Here is a 14,141-nt window from a genome sequence, read left to right as displayed (position 1 = left end):
AGACCTCCACAAATTCCTCCTTTATCACGGTTAGTAGCAAGCCTAAAAGCTATCAAAGCACCCAAATTATAAGTTCTATCACGTTGCAATGCAGCAACTAAGAAAACCAAGTCATGGATGGATAACTTATTTGCATTCTTTCTAGCAAGAACGCACTTGGTGATAAAGTAAGCAAAATAGCGAATAGATGGGAGTTGAATAATACGAATTTTACCACTCTCATCCGAGAAGCTTCTCCCTTGATAGATCATCTCGTATAGATTCAAGAGTTGCGGTGGCAGCCCCCTAATCTTCTCACGTGATCCCCACTGTGGCACTTTAATAGCTGCACAAAAATCATCAAAGAGCAAGTTGATAGTTTTATTGTAGATTTTATATTGAACCATGGGGTTAGGTTGGGACCAATGGAATTCAAAATCCTGCACCATTGACATGGTTAGTTTTGCATATTGGTAAGGTTCACCAACAACAAAATCTTCTAACCCTACATTAGAAATTAGATTTTGAACACCCTGAAAAATTCCTGCACTCTTCATGAAATCGGTGCATGGGTAGTAGGAGGGGAATACCCCCTCTTCAAGGTGGACTCTCATAACTTCATGCACCTCCAATTCATGTTGGTTGAGGTGGTGTCTATTCCACTCCATTTTCTGAAAATTTTCAGCAATCATTATAAAAGTTGATTTTGAGACATATAAATGAGGGAGACTACTATAGGAACTTGATAGAGTACTAAACATGCATCAAAACTAATTTTTACAACTTAGAACAAGCATGCAAACTCACTTAACATGTCACCTACAATAGCAAAATACTCAAGATATACTCAACTAAACAAAATTCTATTTGGATAATCGGAGGAGTCACATACCGGAGAACAAATGCCCCAAATCTCAGCAGCAAAGATGGGTTGAGCAAGGAGATCGAAAATCACGAGCAAGAATAGCAAGAAACTCGGGTTTGAACAATGGTGTTGTGTTTTCCCGTGGAAGAGAGTGGAGTGGTAGGTGGATGAGTGACTGGGGGGCCTTGGGGGGCCCACACCACAGGGCGGCGCGCCCTCCATGCTGGCCGCGCCAGCACATGGGGTGCAGCGCCCTGGGGTGCCCCACTGGTTAGCCCCAGGCACTCCCAGGTTGCAATTTAAAAAAATAGGACTAGTGGTATAATTTTTGTAAATTTTTGAAAACTTCGAGAAATGCACATTTCTGGGTGTTAAAATAACTGTTTCAGGGCAGAAAAAGATTTTCAAAATTTTAAACAACTAAAGCATCTTGCAAAACAAGTAGTACTACAGAAAGTAAAACAAGTGTGGAGAATGAAAGAAATGTTGTTTAGCTGTTCCATGCATTTAAAATGTACTTGTTAACAAGGTTGATCAAGTCTTGCCACCAAATAAATTTTACATGACATAAGAAGAAATAAACCTCAAATCTATCATGTTACCTTATATTGTATTGATATGGACCCAATCATACTATTTTGATATCCTTCTTTAGGCTCATATATAGGACAATCTATAACTCCCACTTTGATAGTTCTCAAATTAGAAATTGTATAAACTCCATATACTTTATCAATCTTCTTGGGAAAATAAACAATATGCTCCTTGTCATCAACATTGAAAGTAAGTTTTCCTTTATTGCAATCAATAACAGCCCCTGCAGTGTTAAGAAAAGGTCTTCCAAGAATAATAGACATATTATCATCTTCAGGCATTTCCAGCACAACAAAATCAGTTAATATTAAGCAATTATTAGCAACTTGAACATGAACATCCTCACATATACCAACAGGAACAACAGTAGATTTATCGGCCATTTGCAAAGATATATCAGTTGGTATCAACTTATCTAAATAAAGTCTCTTGTAAAGAGAAAAAGGCATAACACTAACTCCTGCTCCCAAATCACATAGAGCAGTTCTAACATAATTATTCTTGATGGAACAAGGGATAGTCGGTATACCTGGGTCTCCCAGCTTCTTTGGAACCTTGCCACTTAAAGAGTAATTAGCAAGCATAGTGGAAATCTCCTCATTAGGAATTTTCCTTTTGTTAGAGACAATATCTTTCATATACTTTGAATAAGGAGGCAATTTAATAGCATCAGTCAAAGGGATTTGCAAGAACAAAGGTTTCATCCAATCACAAAATTTATTATAGTGTTCTTCCTCCTTTGATTTTAGTTTCTTAACAGGAAAAGGCATTTTCTTTTGAACCCAAGGTTCTCTTTCATTACCATGTTTCTTAACAATGAAATCTTCTTTAGTTTACTTTTTATTTTTAGCATGCTTTTCAGGTTCATCTTCAACCTCTTCTTTATCATAAACATCATTCTTATCATTATCTTTATCATGTTCATTACCACTTTCAGCCAAAGATCGTAAATAGAAATACTATTAGGATCATTAACAGGTTCAGAAGATTCTACAACAGTTTTATGTTTCTTCTTCTTTTTCTTAGAAGGAGCACTAGTTTCTTTAGTTCGTTGAGAATCTTGTTCAACTCTTTTGGGATGCCCCTCAGGATATAGAGGATCCTGAGTAGAAACACCACCTCTAGTTGTTACTTCATAAGCATGCTTTTCTTTAGAAGTATTTTTTAACAAGTCATTTTGCACTTTAGTGAGTTGATCAATTTGAGTTTGAACCATATGAAAATATTTAACAAGCATCTTAACATCATTGGAGGTTCTCTCCACAATATCATGTAATTTACTAATAGTTTGAGAATTTTCCATTAAATGATTCTCTACTCTCATATTAAAGTTATCTTGCTTAACAACATAATTATCAAATTCATCTAAACATTGATCAGGAGGTTTTGAGTAAGGAATGTCTCCTTTACCAAAGCGTTGAAGAGAATGTACCTCAATTGTGGATGAAGGGGGAGTTATCTTACATAAATCTTCTATGGGAGGTAAATTCTTCACATCTTCAGATTTAATACCTTTCTCTTTAAGAGATTTCTTGGCTTCCCTCATATATTCATCATTTAATTCAATCACACCCCTCTTCTTCAATATTGGTGTTGGGGTTGGTTCAGGTGTAGTCCAATCATCATGATATTGGCTTATTCTAGCCATTAATTCTTCAGCTTCGTCTGGAGTTCTTTTCCTGAAAACACAACTAGCACAACTATCTAGGTATGCCCTAGACTCAATGGTTAGTCCACTATAAAATATATCAAGTAAGTCATGCTTTTCCAAATCATGTCCAGGCCGAGCTCTAAGAATAGAGCAAAACCTTGCCCAAGCTTCAGGCAATTTCTCTCCATCTTCCTGGTCAAAACTATAAATTTTCTGCAAAGCAATATGTTGAGCACTAGCAGGAAAATATTTTCGAAAGAAAACATCAAGCAAACCAATTGGACTATCAATAGAATCAGGAGGCAAACTATTATACCAAGTTTTAGCATCATCCTTTAATGAGAAAGGAAAAAATTTAGCAACAAAATAAGTACGCTTCTTGATATCATCAGAAAACAAGCTACTCAAAGTAGAAAGCTCATTCATGTGCTCTACAGCACTTTCTTTTTCAGTACCACAAAAAGGTGTTTTCTCAACAATAGATATATGAGATAAATCAAGAGAAAAATCATAATCCTTATCCTTAATGTTTATAGGAGATGTGGCAAATTTAGGATCAGGAGACAGTTTATATCTAACAGCATGTTGTGCAAGAAGCTTTTTAATGTTACTTGCACCAGTAGTAGCATTACATTTATCAATAAAATCATCATCAAGTTCCACATAATCTTCATCAGGATCATAACTAGAGTGTTCAACAGACTCAGGTGAATTAATAGGTGTAACAGTATTTTCATTAGGAATTTCAGTATTTTCAATTTGTCTAGACCTAGCAATTGTAGCATCTAGAAAAGGACCTAATGAACCATTATCATCAAGCACAGTAGAAGCATCATCAAAATTATCAGAGAAATTTTTAGATTCAGCAGAAGTACCAACACGTGAAGCTTGTGGTGGTGAAACAAGTTGACTTATCACAGATGGTGAATCAAGAGCAGCAGAGGTACTCAGAGTTGTACCATTTCTTGTAGTGGATGGTAATATGGCGACTTTATCATCGCGAGGTTTACCCATGATGGAGGATTTGCAGCGAACAATATCAATTTAGGTGAACTTGCAAATAAAGCTATGCTCCCCGGCAACGGCGCCAGAAAATAGTCTTGATGACCCACAAGTATAGGGGATCGCAACAGTATTCGAGGGAAGTAAAACCCAATTTATTGATTCGACACAAGGGGAGCCGAATATTTGTAAGCCTTAACAGCGGAGTTGTCAATTCAGCTGCACCTGGAAACAGACTTGCTCGCAATAGTTTATCAGTAGTAACAGTTTTATAGCAGTAGTAGTAGTGTAATAAAGACAACAGTAGTGATTATAGTAAACAGCAGGATTAAAATACTGTAGGCATAGGGATGGATGAACGGGCGCTGCATGGATAAGATAACTCATGTAATAATCAAGACAAGACATTTGCAGATAATAATAAAATAGTATCCAAGTACTAAATAACCATAGGCATGTGTTCCGTATATAGTCATACGTGCTCGCAATGAGAAACTTGCACACCATCTTTTGTCCTACCAGCCGGTGGCAGCCGGGCCTCTAGGGAAACTACTAGTAATTAAGGTACTCCTTTTAATAGAGTACCGGAGCAAAGAATTAACACTCCATGAACATATGTGATCCTCATATCACAGCCTTCCCCTCCGGTTGTCCCAATTTCTGTCACTTTGGGGCCTCGGGTTCCGGACAGCAATATGTGTATACAACTTGCAGGTAAGATCATAAAACAATGAATATCATCATGAATCAATAACATGTTCAGATCTGAAATCATGGCACTCGGGCCCTAAGTGACAAGCATTAAGCATAACAAGTTGCAACAATATCATAAAAGTACCAACAACGGATACTAGGCACCATGCCCTAACAATCTTATGGCTATTACATGAACAATCTCATCCAATCCCTACCATCCCCTTCAGCCTACAGCGGGGATTTACTCACACATGGATGGGGGAAACATGGATGGTCAATGGAGAGGCGTCGGTGGTGATGATGGCGATGATCTCCTCCAATTCCCCGTCCCGGCAGGGTGCCAAGACGGAGTTTCTGATCCCGAAATAGGGTTTTCGATGGCGGCGGAGTTTTGGATGTCTTCTGGAAAATTGGTCGAACCCCCGTGCGTTTTTAGGTCAAGGGCTTTAAGTAGTCCAGAGGGGAGCGCCGGGGGTTGGCCGAGGTGGCGTCCCCATGTGGCGGCGCGGCCATCGGCCCACCGCGCCACCACGTGGTGTGCGCGCCTCGTGGCCCCCCTCCATCACGTCTTCTGGCTCCGTGGGTCTTCTGTAAAAATAGGCCCATTGCAATTATTTCCGGGGATTTTCCTGAAAGTTGATTTTCTGCACAAAAATAAGACACCAGGGCAATTCTGCTGAAAACAGTGTTAGTCCGTGTTAGTTGTATCCAAAATACACAAATTTGAGGCAAAACAATAGCAAAAGTGTTCGGGAAAGTAGATACGTTTTGGACGTGTCAAGAAGTACTTATGAATTGTGGTGTCTAGTTAGTACCATCTTTGTATGCTCAAAGTGATAGTGTGGGGCATCCATAGATTGGGAATGCGAACTTTAAGGAGTGTTTACGAAGCCATACACGGTGAATTTGTGTTTGTTATCCAACCAGAGAGTGGTTCAGAGTAGTGTAGTGAAGAGATCATATCTATGTATTCAATTATGATATCATTGTTGAGAGTGTAAACTAGTGAAAGTATGATCCCTAGGCCTTGTTTCTAAGCATTGACCGTTTACAACCAGCTCTGATAAATGTTTGCTTGCTGCCATTTTTATTTCAGATTGCAATTACCACTCATAATCATCCATATTACTTGTATTTCACTATCGCTTCACCGAACTAGTGCACCTATACACCTGACAAGTGTATCGGGTGTGTTGGGGATACAAGAGACTTCTTGTGTCATAATTGTAGGGTTCCTTGAGAGGGATATCTTTGACCTCTACCTCCCTGAGTTCGATAAACCTTGGGTGATCCACTAAAGGGAAACTTGCTGTTGTTCTACAAACCTCTGCACTTGGAGGCCCAACACTGTCTACAAGAATAGAACGGTGCATAGACATGAAGCTCTTTTCTGGCGCCGTTGCCGGGGAGGTAAGGTAAAAGCTACTCACATCCTCTGGCTACTAAGTCTTTTAGTTGCTGGTGAGTGCTCGAAGTTATTTCCTTTAGATTCTGCAATTATATCTTTTTGTTTCTTGTTTTTATTTTCACTAGTTAGGCTTAATGGAAAACAACAACAAAATTAGGGAGCTTTATAGTATTTATCTTGAGTTAGGACATGAGGTGTTTAAAGAGAAAATTAAAAACCTATGGAACTTTATTTGCATGCTAATAGTAATGTTATTGGTATGAATTCTTTGAACACCATTATTGCTAATGCTATGACAAAGTCTAAGCTTGGGGAAGATAGTTTTTATGAAAATGATCTTTTTAGTTCCCCAGCTTTAGAGGATGAAATTTTCTATGATGATACTATGCCTCCAATATATGATGATTACAATGATGATTATGTTATTTTCAGTCCACCTACTATTGAGCAGAAAATTAATTATGATTACAATATGCCTCCTATATTTTATGATTATGGTGATGAGAATAATAATGATAGCTATTTTGTTGAATTTGCTCCCACTACAATTAATAAGAATGACTATGCTTATGTGGGGAGTAATAATTATTTTATGCATGTGGTTCATGATAAGAATGTTTTATGTGATAGTTATACTGTTGAGTTTATTCATGATGCTACTGAAAGTTATTATGAGAGAGGAAAATATGGTTGTGTAAGTTTTCATGGTACTAAAACACCTCTTTATATGCTGAAAGTTTTGAAGTTACTCTTGTTTTATCTTCCTATGCTTGTCACTTTGTTCTTTGTGGATTTATTTGTGTACAAGATTCCTATGCATAGGAAGTGGGTTAGACTTAAATTTGTGTTATATTTGCTTCTTGATGCTCTCTTTTACTTCAATTTATATTTCTTATGTGAGCATCTTCTAAAACTACTGTGCCTAGCTAAAAGGCGGTAAAGAAAAGCACTCTTAGGAGATAACCCGTGTTTTATTTATGTAATTTTTTTGAGTCTTGGAAGTTTTTACCTCTGTAATAAACTCTCTTTATCATTTTTATTTCATTTTGTACCAAGAATAGCCTCTTATAGGAAGAAAGTAAGATTTGGGGAAGTTGTTGTCCTGAAACAGAGTTTGTGCTATCACCAAAACAATTCGTATTCCCAGCCAAAACGTAAGTTTGAGCTGCCAAGTTTTGAGCATATGCCCCAGGTTATTATCTAACTTTCGTTAGTTGAGCACTTTTCGATTTGAGCGACAGAAGATTTTCTAAAAAATCGATCTTTACGTGTTTTTCTGTTTTGACAGATTTCTACCACTATTTGCATTTGCCTCTCAATCTCTTTCTTTTTTAGTTCTTTTGAGAGAAAGAGCTTTTTGAAGAAGTTGCTACAGTAGTGATGGTGCTCCGGTGATGGCGTCAGACAATCTTGCTGAGCGTTGTTGTGGAAGCGGTTGGGAAACCCCAAGAGGAAGGTGCGATGAGCACATCAACAAGTTTCCCCTCAGCAACAACGTGGAACCTGCACACAACACAACCAAAGTACTTTGCCCCAACTTGCAGTGAGGTTGCCAATCTCACCGGTTTGCTGAACACAAAGGATTAGATGTATCAAGTGGAAAGAGATGTTTGCAGTAATTAAAGAGAACATGGATTGCAGTAAGTAAACAGAACATGGTGATTGTATCAGTGTAAAAGAAAGGACCAGGGTCCACAGTTCACTAGAGGTGTCTCTTCATAAAGATAAATAGCATGCTGGGTGAACAAATTACAGCCGGGCAATTGACAGAATATCGACCATACATGACAAGATGATTACTATGAGATTTGATTGGGCATTACAACATAATACATAGAACGTAATCCAACTGCGTCTATGACTAATAATCTACCTTCTGGTTATAGTACGTACCCCTTTCAGTATTAAGTTGCAAGCAACAGATTATCGTATTAAGTATTGTGTGTAAAGTAAAAAATAGAATTACCCTTGGATAAAACATTGTTATTTTATCCGTAGTAGAAACAACACATCTACAATCTTAAAAGTTATTGTCACTCTTCCAGAAAACTAGAGGCATGAACCTACTATCAAGAATAAATACCCCCTCTTGGAGTCACAAGCATCTGCTTGGCCAGATTATCTACTAGCAACGGAGAGCATGCAAGATCACAAATGACATATGACATGAATATATAATCGACATCAACATAGTATACAATATTCATCGGATCCCAACAAACACAACATGTGGGATTACATAAGGATGATCTTGATCATGTAGGGCAGCTCACAATATCTATACATGAAGCACAAATTTGAGAAGACAACCATCTAGCTACTGCTATGGACCCATAGTCCAGGGATGAACTACTCACGCATCACTTCGGAGGCAGGCATGTCGATGTAGATGCCTCCGGTGATGATTTCCCCCTCCGACAGGGTGGCAGGAAGAGCTTCAGAACCCCCGAGATGGGTTCTGTGATGGCGGCCGCGACGGAACTTTTCGTGGATGGAGGCTCGGGTATCCAGGGTTTTCCCGAGAAGATGCATAAATAGGCAGAGGAGTTAGGTCGGTGGGGTGCCTGGGGGTCCCACACCATGCCTTGGCGTGGGCCCAGGCCTAGCCGCGCCAAGGGCAGGTGTGGCCGCCCTGTGGTGCCACTTCATCCCCCCTCCGTCTTCGTCTTCGTTTCGGTAAAGTATTGACTTTGGCTTTTGTATCATCCAATTCCGAGAATATTTCCTGTACAACTTTTATGAAATACAAAAATAGCAAAAAAAACAGGGAACTGGCATTGTGGCATCTTGTTAATAGGTTAGTGTGAGAAATCATGTAAAATTGCAACGAAGTGTAAGCAAAACATATATGAATTGGTGTAAAACAAGCATGGAGCAGCAAAAATTATAGATACGTTTGAGACGTATCAAGTAACTAATGTTTTAATGGATGTTTGACATATGTTAGAACTGAACCCAAGTGGATTTGTTAGTTTGATTACACTAATACTGCTAATGAGAATTGTGTGAAGTTTTGTATGAAGGAAGTTTTCAAGTGTAGGGAGAGAAGAATGATGTAATGAGATGAAGTATGGACAAAAGCTCAAACTTGGGGATGCCCATGTCACCCCAAGAAATATCCAATAGGTACAAGTGTTAAATCTTGGGGATACCCAAGGCATCCCCAATTCATCAACAAATCATCATGTCATCTTTCTAGACGCTATATTGTTATTGCTTCATATGTTATGTGTTGTTCTTGGAGCATCTTTATTTTTGTTTTTTGTTTTGTTTTCTTTTGTTTACTGTAGCATATGGTTGGATCCTAGCATTCTTGTGTGAGAGAGAGACACGCTCCATTTTCATTGCATAGAACGCTCTAGTTTTCATTCTTATTGTTTTGCGAGTGTTCTCTTTTGCTAGTACTGCGTTTAGCTCTTGGTTTTCTATTCATATTTTGTTCAGAGCTTGTTAGTTTTCTTTATTTATGTATGATTAGCTCTCTGGTCATTATTGATTATTAACTATGAGATTTGTTTCAAATAAGTTGATTGGTGTTGGAGACGAGTAAAATGTTTCATGCTTATAGTGATGCAAAAGAAAGCTTGTCTAGACTGTGGCATAGACTTTGGCATGTTATGTTGGATGTTATTCTTATCATATGCTTAGCAGTTATTGTTGTAGTATGACTTGTCTCAAATAGCTGAGAGTGCATAATGTGCCATTGAAAGAATCATGTTTTGTTTCCATAATAAAAAACATAATATTGTGGTATTCTCCTTTGATGCTTTATTGGGTTGACTTGGCACATGTTTTCATCATGTTATGAATACTAACCAGTCACCTAAAGCCTCTATGACCATTTAATTTTTGACTTGTAATATCACTTTATGCTTTGATTAGTAATGTTTTGTCGCTATGCATGATTATGGCCATTATTGTTCTCTTAGTTGGTCGCTCCCAGTCTTTTGCTAGCCTTTGCCTGTACTGTCTATGAGCTCTACTCGTGCATCCAACCACCAAAAACCAAAGTTTGCCAATTCTTTCCACCATACATACCTATATGTCGTATTTCACCGCCACTCCAAAGTGAATTGCTTGTGTGCTACCTTTAAACCTTCAAACATTACTACATGTTTTGTGTTTTGTTTTAGCTCATGAGGATGTATTGAATGGTTTATTGTCTTTTCATGACTTCATTCTGTGACTAGCATGAATGATGTGCTGGTCCTTAATATTGCAAAAAGATCAAGGCAACTAGGTGCCCATCCCAAATAAAATATAAATTGAACAAATAAACAAATAATGCTCCGCACATTATGTACTGGAGAGATCCTAAATAATGGTGTGCAATGAGAACTACATGGGACTGCTCTTGAGGTCACTATATGAAAGGATGATAGATCATTTGATTCCATTCGTTGACATATACATGCATACATCTCAAAATATATATTTTGAACACTCCTATGGCATTCAAAATAAAAAGCTCTAGCACATGAGTAATCTTGCTTCCCTATGCGTAGGGCCTTTCTTTTACTTTTATGTTGAGTCTTATTCTTCTCGCTTTATGCACCAATTAAGAGAGCATAGTTGTCATTCTGAGTATAATGTGCATACTCCCAAAATTTATTATTGACTGATTCATGATTATGTTATTGCTTGTTCTCAAATTACTTGTATCTAGTCACCCTTTGAACTTTAAAGGTGTCCTAGCATTTATGTTTTGCTACTTCATAAAGGACAAGCTGGATACCACTTTGCTATGTTTTCTCTATGCTAAAAAACAAACAGTTGCTTTCAGTGCATAATTATTCATGATCCTTTGTTTGAGTTACTTCTCATGTTGTAACATAGTTGCTAGGTTCTATTGTTAGAGTTATATCTATCATGCCTATTTTTAGAGTCCTTGGATCTCAGCTCACAATGCTTTTACAATAAATTGATCAAGATTGTGTTGGCTGCATGTCACCTCAAAAAATAATTTTTGTTATCACTTACCTACTCGAGGACAAGTAGGAGTTAAGCTTGGGGATGCTGATACAGTGCAAACGTATCTATAATTTTGATGCTCCATGCTTGTTTTACACCAATTTCTATATGTTTTGTTAACACTTCGTGGCACTTTTATGCATTTTCCGGAACTAACCTATTGACAAGATGCCACAGTGCTAGTTCCAGTTTTCTGTTGTTTTGTATTTCAGAAAAGTTGTACAGGAAATATTCTCGGAATTAGACGAAACGAAAGCCTCCTTTTTTTCTCGGAGCAAAGATGGAGTCTAGAGCAGAGACGGAGGAGGGCCAGAGAGGGGCCACACCATGCCTTGGCGTGGCCCACCCCCTGGCCACGCCATGGGGTGGTGTGGGGCTCCCTGGCCTCCACTGATAAAAAGCCTCCCGATGCGAGAACCCTAAATGAATCAGCCTCCACCCACGAAAAGTTATGTAGCTCCGCTGCCATCGAAGACAAGTTTCGGGGGACAGAATTCTCTGTTCTGGCACCCTGCCAGACGGGGAATTGCCCCCGGAGCCATCTCCATCGACTCCACAGCCATATTCATCATTGTTGCTGCCTCCTATGATGAGGAGGGAGTAGTTCTCCCCCGAGGCTGAGGGATTTACCGGTAGCTATGTGTACTATCCATCTCTCCATGGTATGATCTTTATGTGATCATGAGCTTTGTAATCTAGTTGAATAAGTAGATGTTATTCTTCAACTATTTTGCTACTCAAGTGGTTTTATTATGTGATCTCTGGGACACCTTGTCCCATAGTGTGAAGGTGATAGTGTGCACACCGTGTTTGTTTCTTAAGCTTAATTTATAGAAATAGTTATGAATTGTGGTGTCTAGTTAGTACATCTTTGTATTCTAAAAGTGATAGCGTGGGGCATCCATAGATTGGGAATGCAAACTTTAAGGAGTGCTTATGCAGCCCTACGCAGTGAATTTGTGTTTGTTATCCAACCGGAGAGTGGTTCAGCGTAGCGTAGTGAAGAGATAATATCTATGTATTCAATTATGATATCATTGTTGAGAGTGTCTACTAGTGAAAATATGATCCATAAGCCTTGTTTCTAAGCATTGAAACACCGTTTACAACCAGTTCTGCTAAATGTTTGCTTGCTTCCATTTTTATTTCAGATTGCAATCATCACTCATAATCATCCATATTACTTGTATTTCACTATCTCTTCGCCGAACTAGTGCACCTATACACCTGATAAGTGTATTGGGTGTGTTGGGGACACAAGAGACTTCTTTTATCGTAATTGCAGGGTTGCATGAGAGGGATATCTTTGACCTCTACCTCCCTGAGTTTGATAAACCTTGGGTGATCCACTTAAGGGAAACTTGTTGCTGTTCTACAAACCTCTGCACTTGGAGGCCCAACACTGTCTACAAGATTAGAAGCGTGCGTAGACATCGGTCCTCGAGCAGCTAGTTTATTGACTATGGACTCCAAACCTCTCGCGGCAAGCCATTGATGAAGCTTTGACAAGTTCTTGGCTCACAAATTTTTTTTGAGAATCGCAAAGCTTTGACCAGTTCCTCTTGGCATACAACACGCCGGTGAGCTTGTACGGTTGCCATGAGCACTTTCCGGCGGAACTTCCTCCACAGCGCCTCCAAGCCGCGGCTGCAAGATAACACACAGTGCCTCGAGGATGGACGGAACTCGGGATCTCATGTGGGGGGTCCGCCGTCGTCTGGGAACTATCTCCAGCGGGTCAATGAGGACATGCATGGCGACCAGGGGATTTTGGGTTTTTCTTTTTTTTGAGCTTGGGAATTGGGAGTTTTTCGGATAGGGGAGGAGGAACAAGAAGGAACATCCCGAGTGATAGGCGCGTGGCGGTGTGCTTGAATTTTGATTTTTTTTTGAAATGTTTAAGTTCCTTGCTACAATTCGGGGGTTTTCTTGACACGCCAATGCCTCCCGCCGGGCAGCTTCAAGTGAATTTGGGGCGCCACACTATGGGCCCCAGTTTCAGTGAGACATGTAATAACCCGTCAAATCAGTAAGTTCACTGTGTAATAAAATATGTTACCCCTCCCTTTTATTTAGCTCCCCCTTCTCTCCCGATCGAGTGCCGATCGATGCAAGCCGCTAGCTCGATCCACTCCTTTCGCCTCCACCGTCCAAGCATCCAGCTTGGAGTGGCAAGCTTCATCTAGACCAAGTTGATTAGGTAGTACTAGTAATGTTCTTTCCTTTCTCAAGATTGGTTCTTTTTGCTCACCTCGAGATCTTGCTGCCTAGCTAGGGGCATTTCTATTCTGGGCGAAGGGGTGTCTTTCTAGTCACCCTCGCGTTGGGAGTGATTGATAGGGATGGGGGTGGGGGCTAACTTTTCTTGGATTGGGGTGTTCTTTCTTTATTTATCGACATTTGCAACCTTTGTTGTTTCTGCTGATCCTCATTGTATCTTTTGCCAGCTTCTACCGGAAAGGAAAGAACTCGGGGGGACACTGGAGCGTAAGGCCACCACACATGTGGGCAGTTGGCTGAGCCTGAGTTGCGTCCCCATCACCGCAAAGAAGGTAATTCGTTTGCTTATCCACTCTTTTCCTTTTAAGTGTCTGACTGCATCCTCAATCTGTTCATGTGCTGGAAGATGCTTAAAGTATCACATGTCTTCAGTTGTTCGTGCATAAAGCCTCTGTGACACCATGTTCTATATTCTCTGTATCAGGTTGGTACCTCCAGGTTCCGTGCTGAGGCTATGGGGAACCAGAATAGCGCCCCACCTGCTGCAGGAGCATGGCCCGATCTGCAGCACAAAATGCCACTGCCGAGCTGGGCAGGGACCATCCAGGGGTAATTTTTTGAACCAACTTACCATGATGTAGTATCAATCTGATACTCCCTCATATCCAAATTAATTGACTCAACTATCTGTAGATATGGATGTATCTAGATGTGTTTTAGCTCTAGATACTACTACCTCCATCCCAAAGCTCAGG

The sequence above is a fragment of the Lolium perenne genome, chromosome 7 (genome assembly GCF_019359855.2).
Source record: "Lolium perenne isolate Kyuss_39 chromosome 7, Kyuss_2.0, whole genome shotgun sequence".
Classification (NCBI taxonomy): Eukaryota; Viridiplantae; Streptophyta; class Magnoliopsida; order Poales; family Poaceae; genus Lolium; species Lolium perenne.
This window is presented reverse-complemented; position numbering follows the sequence as displayed.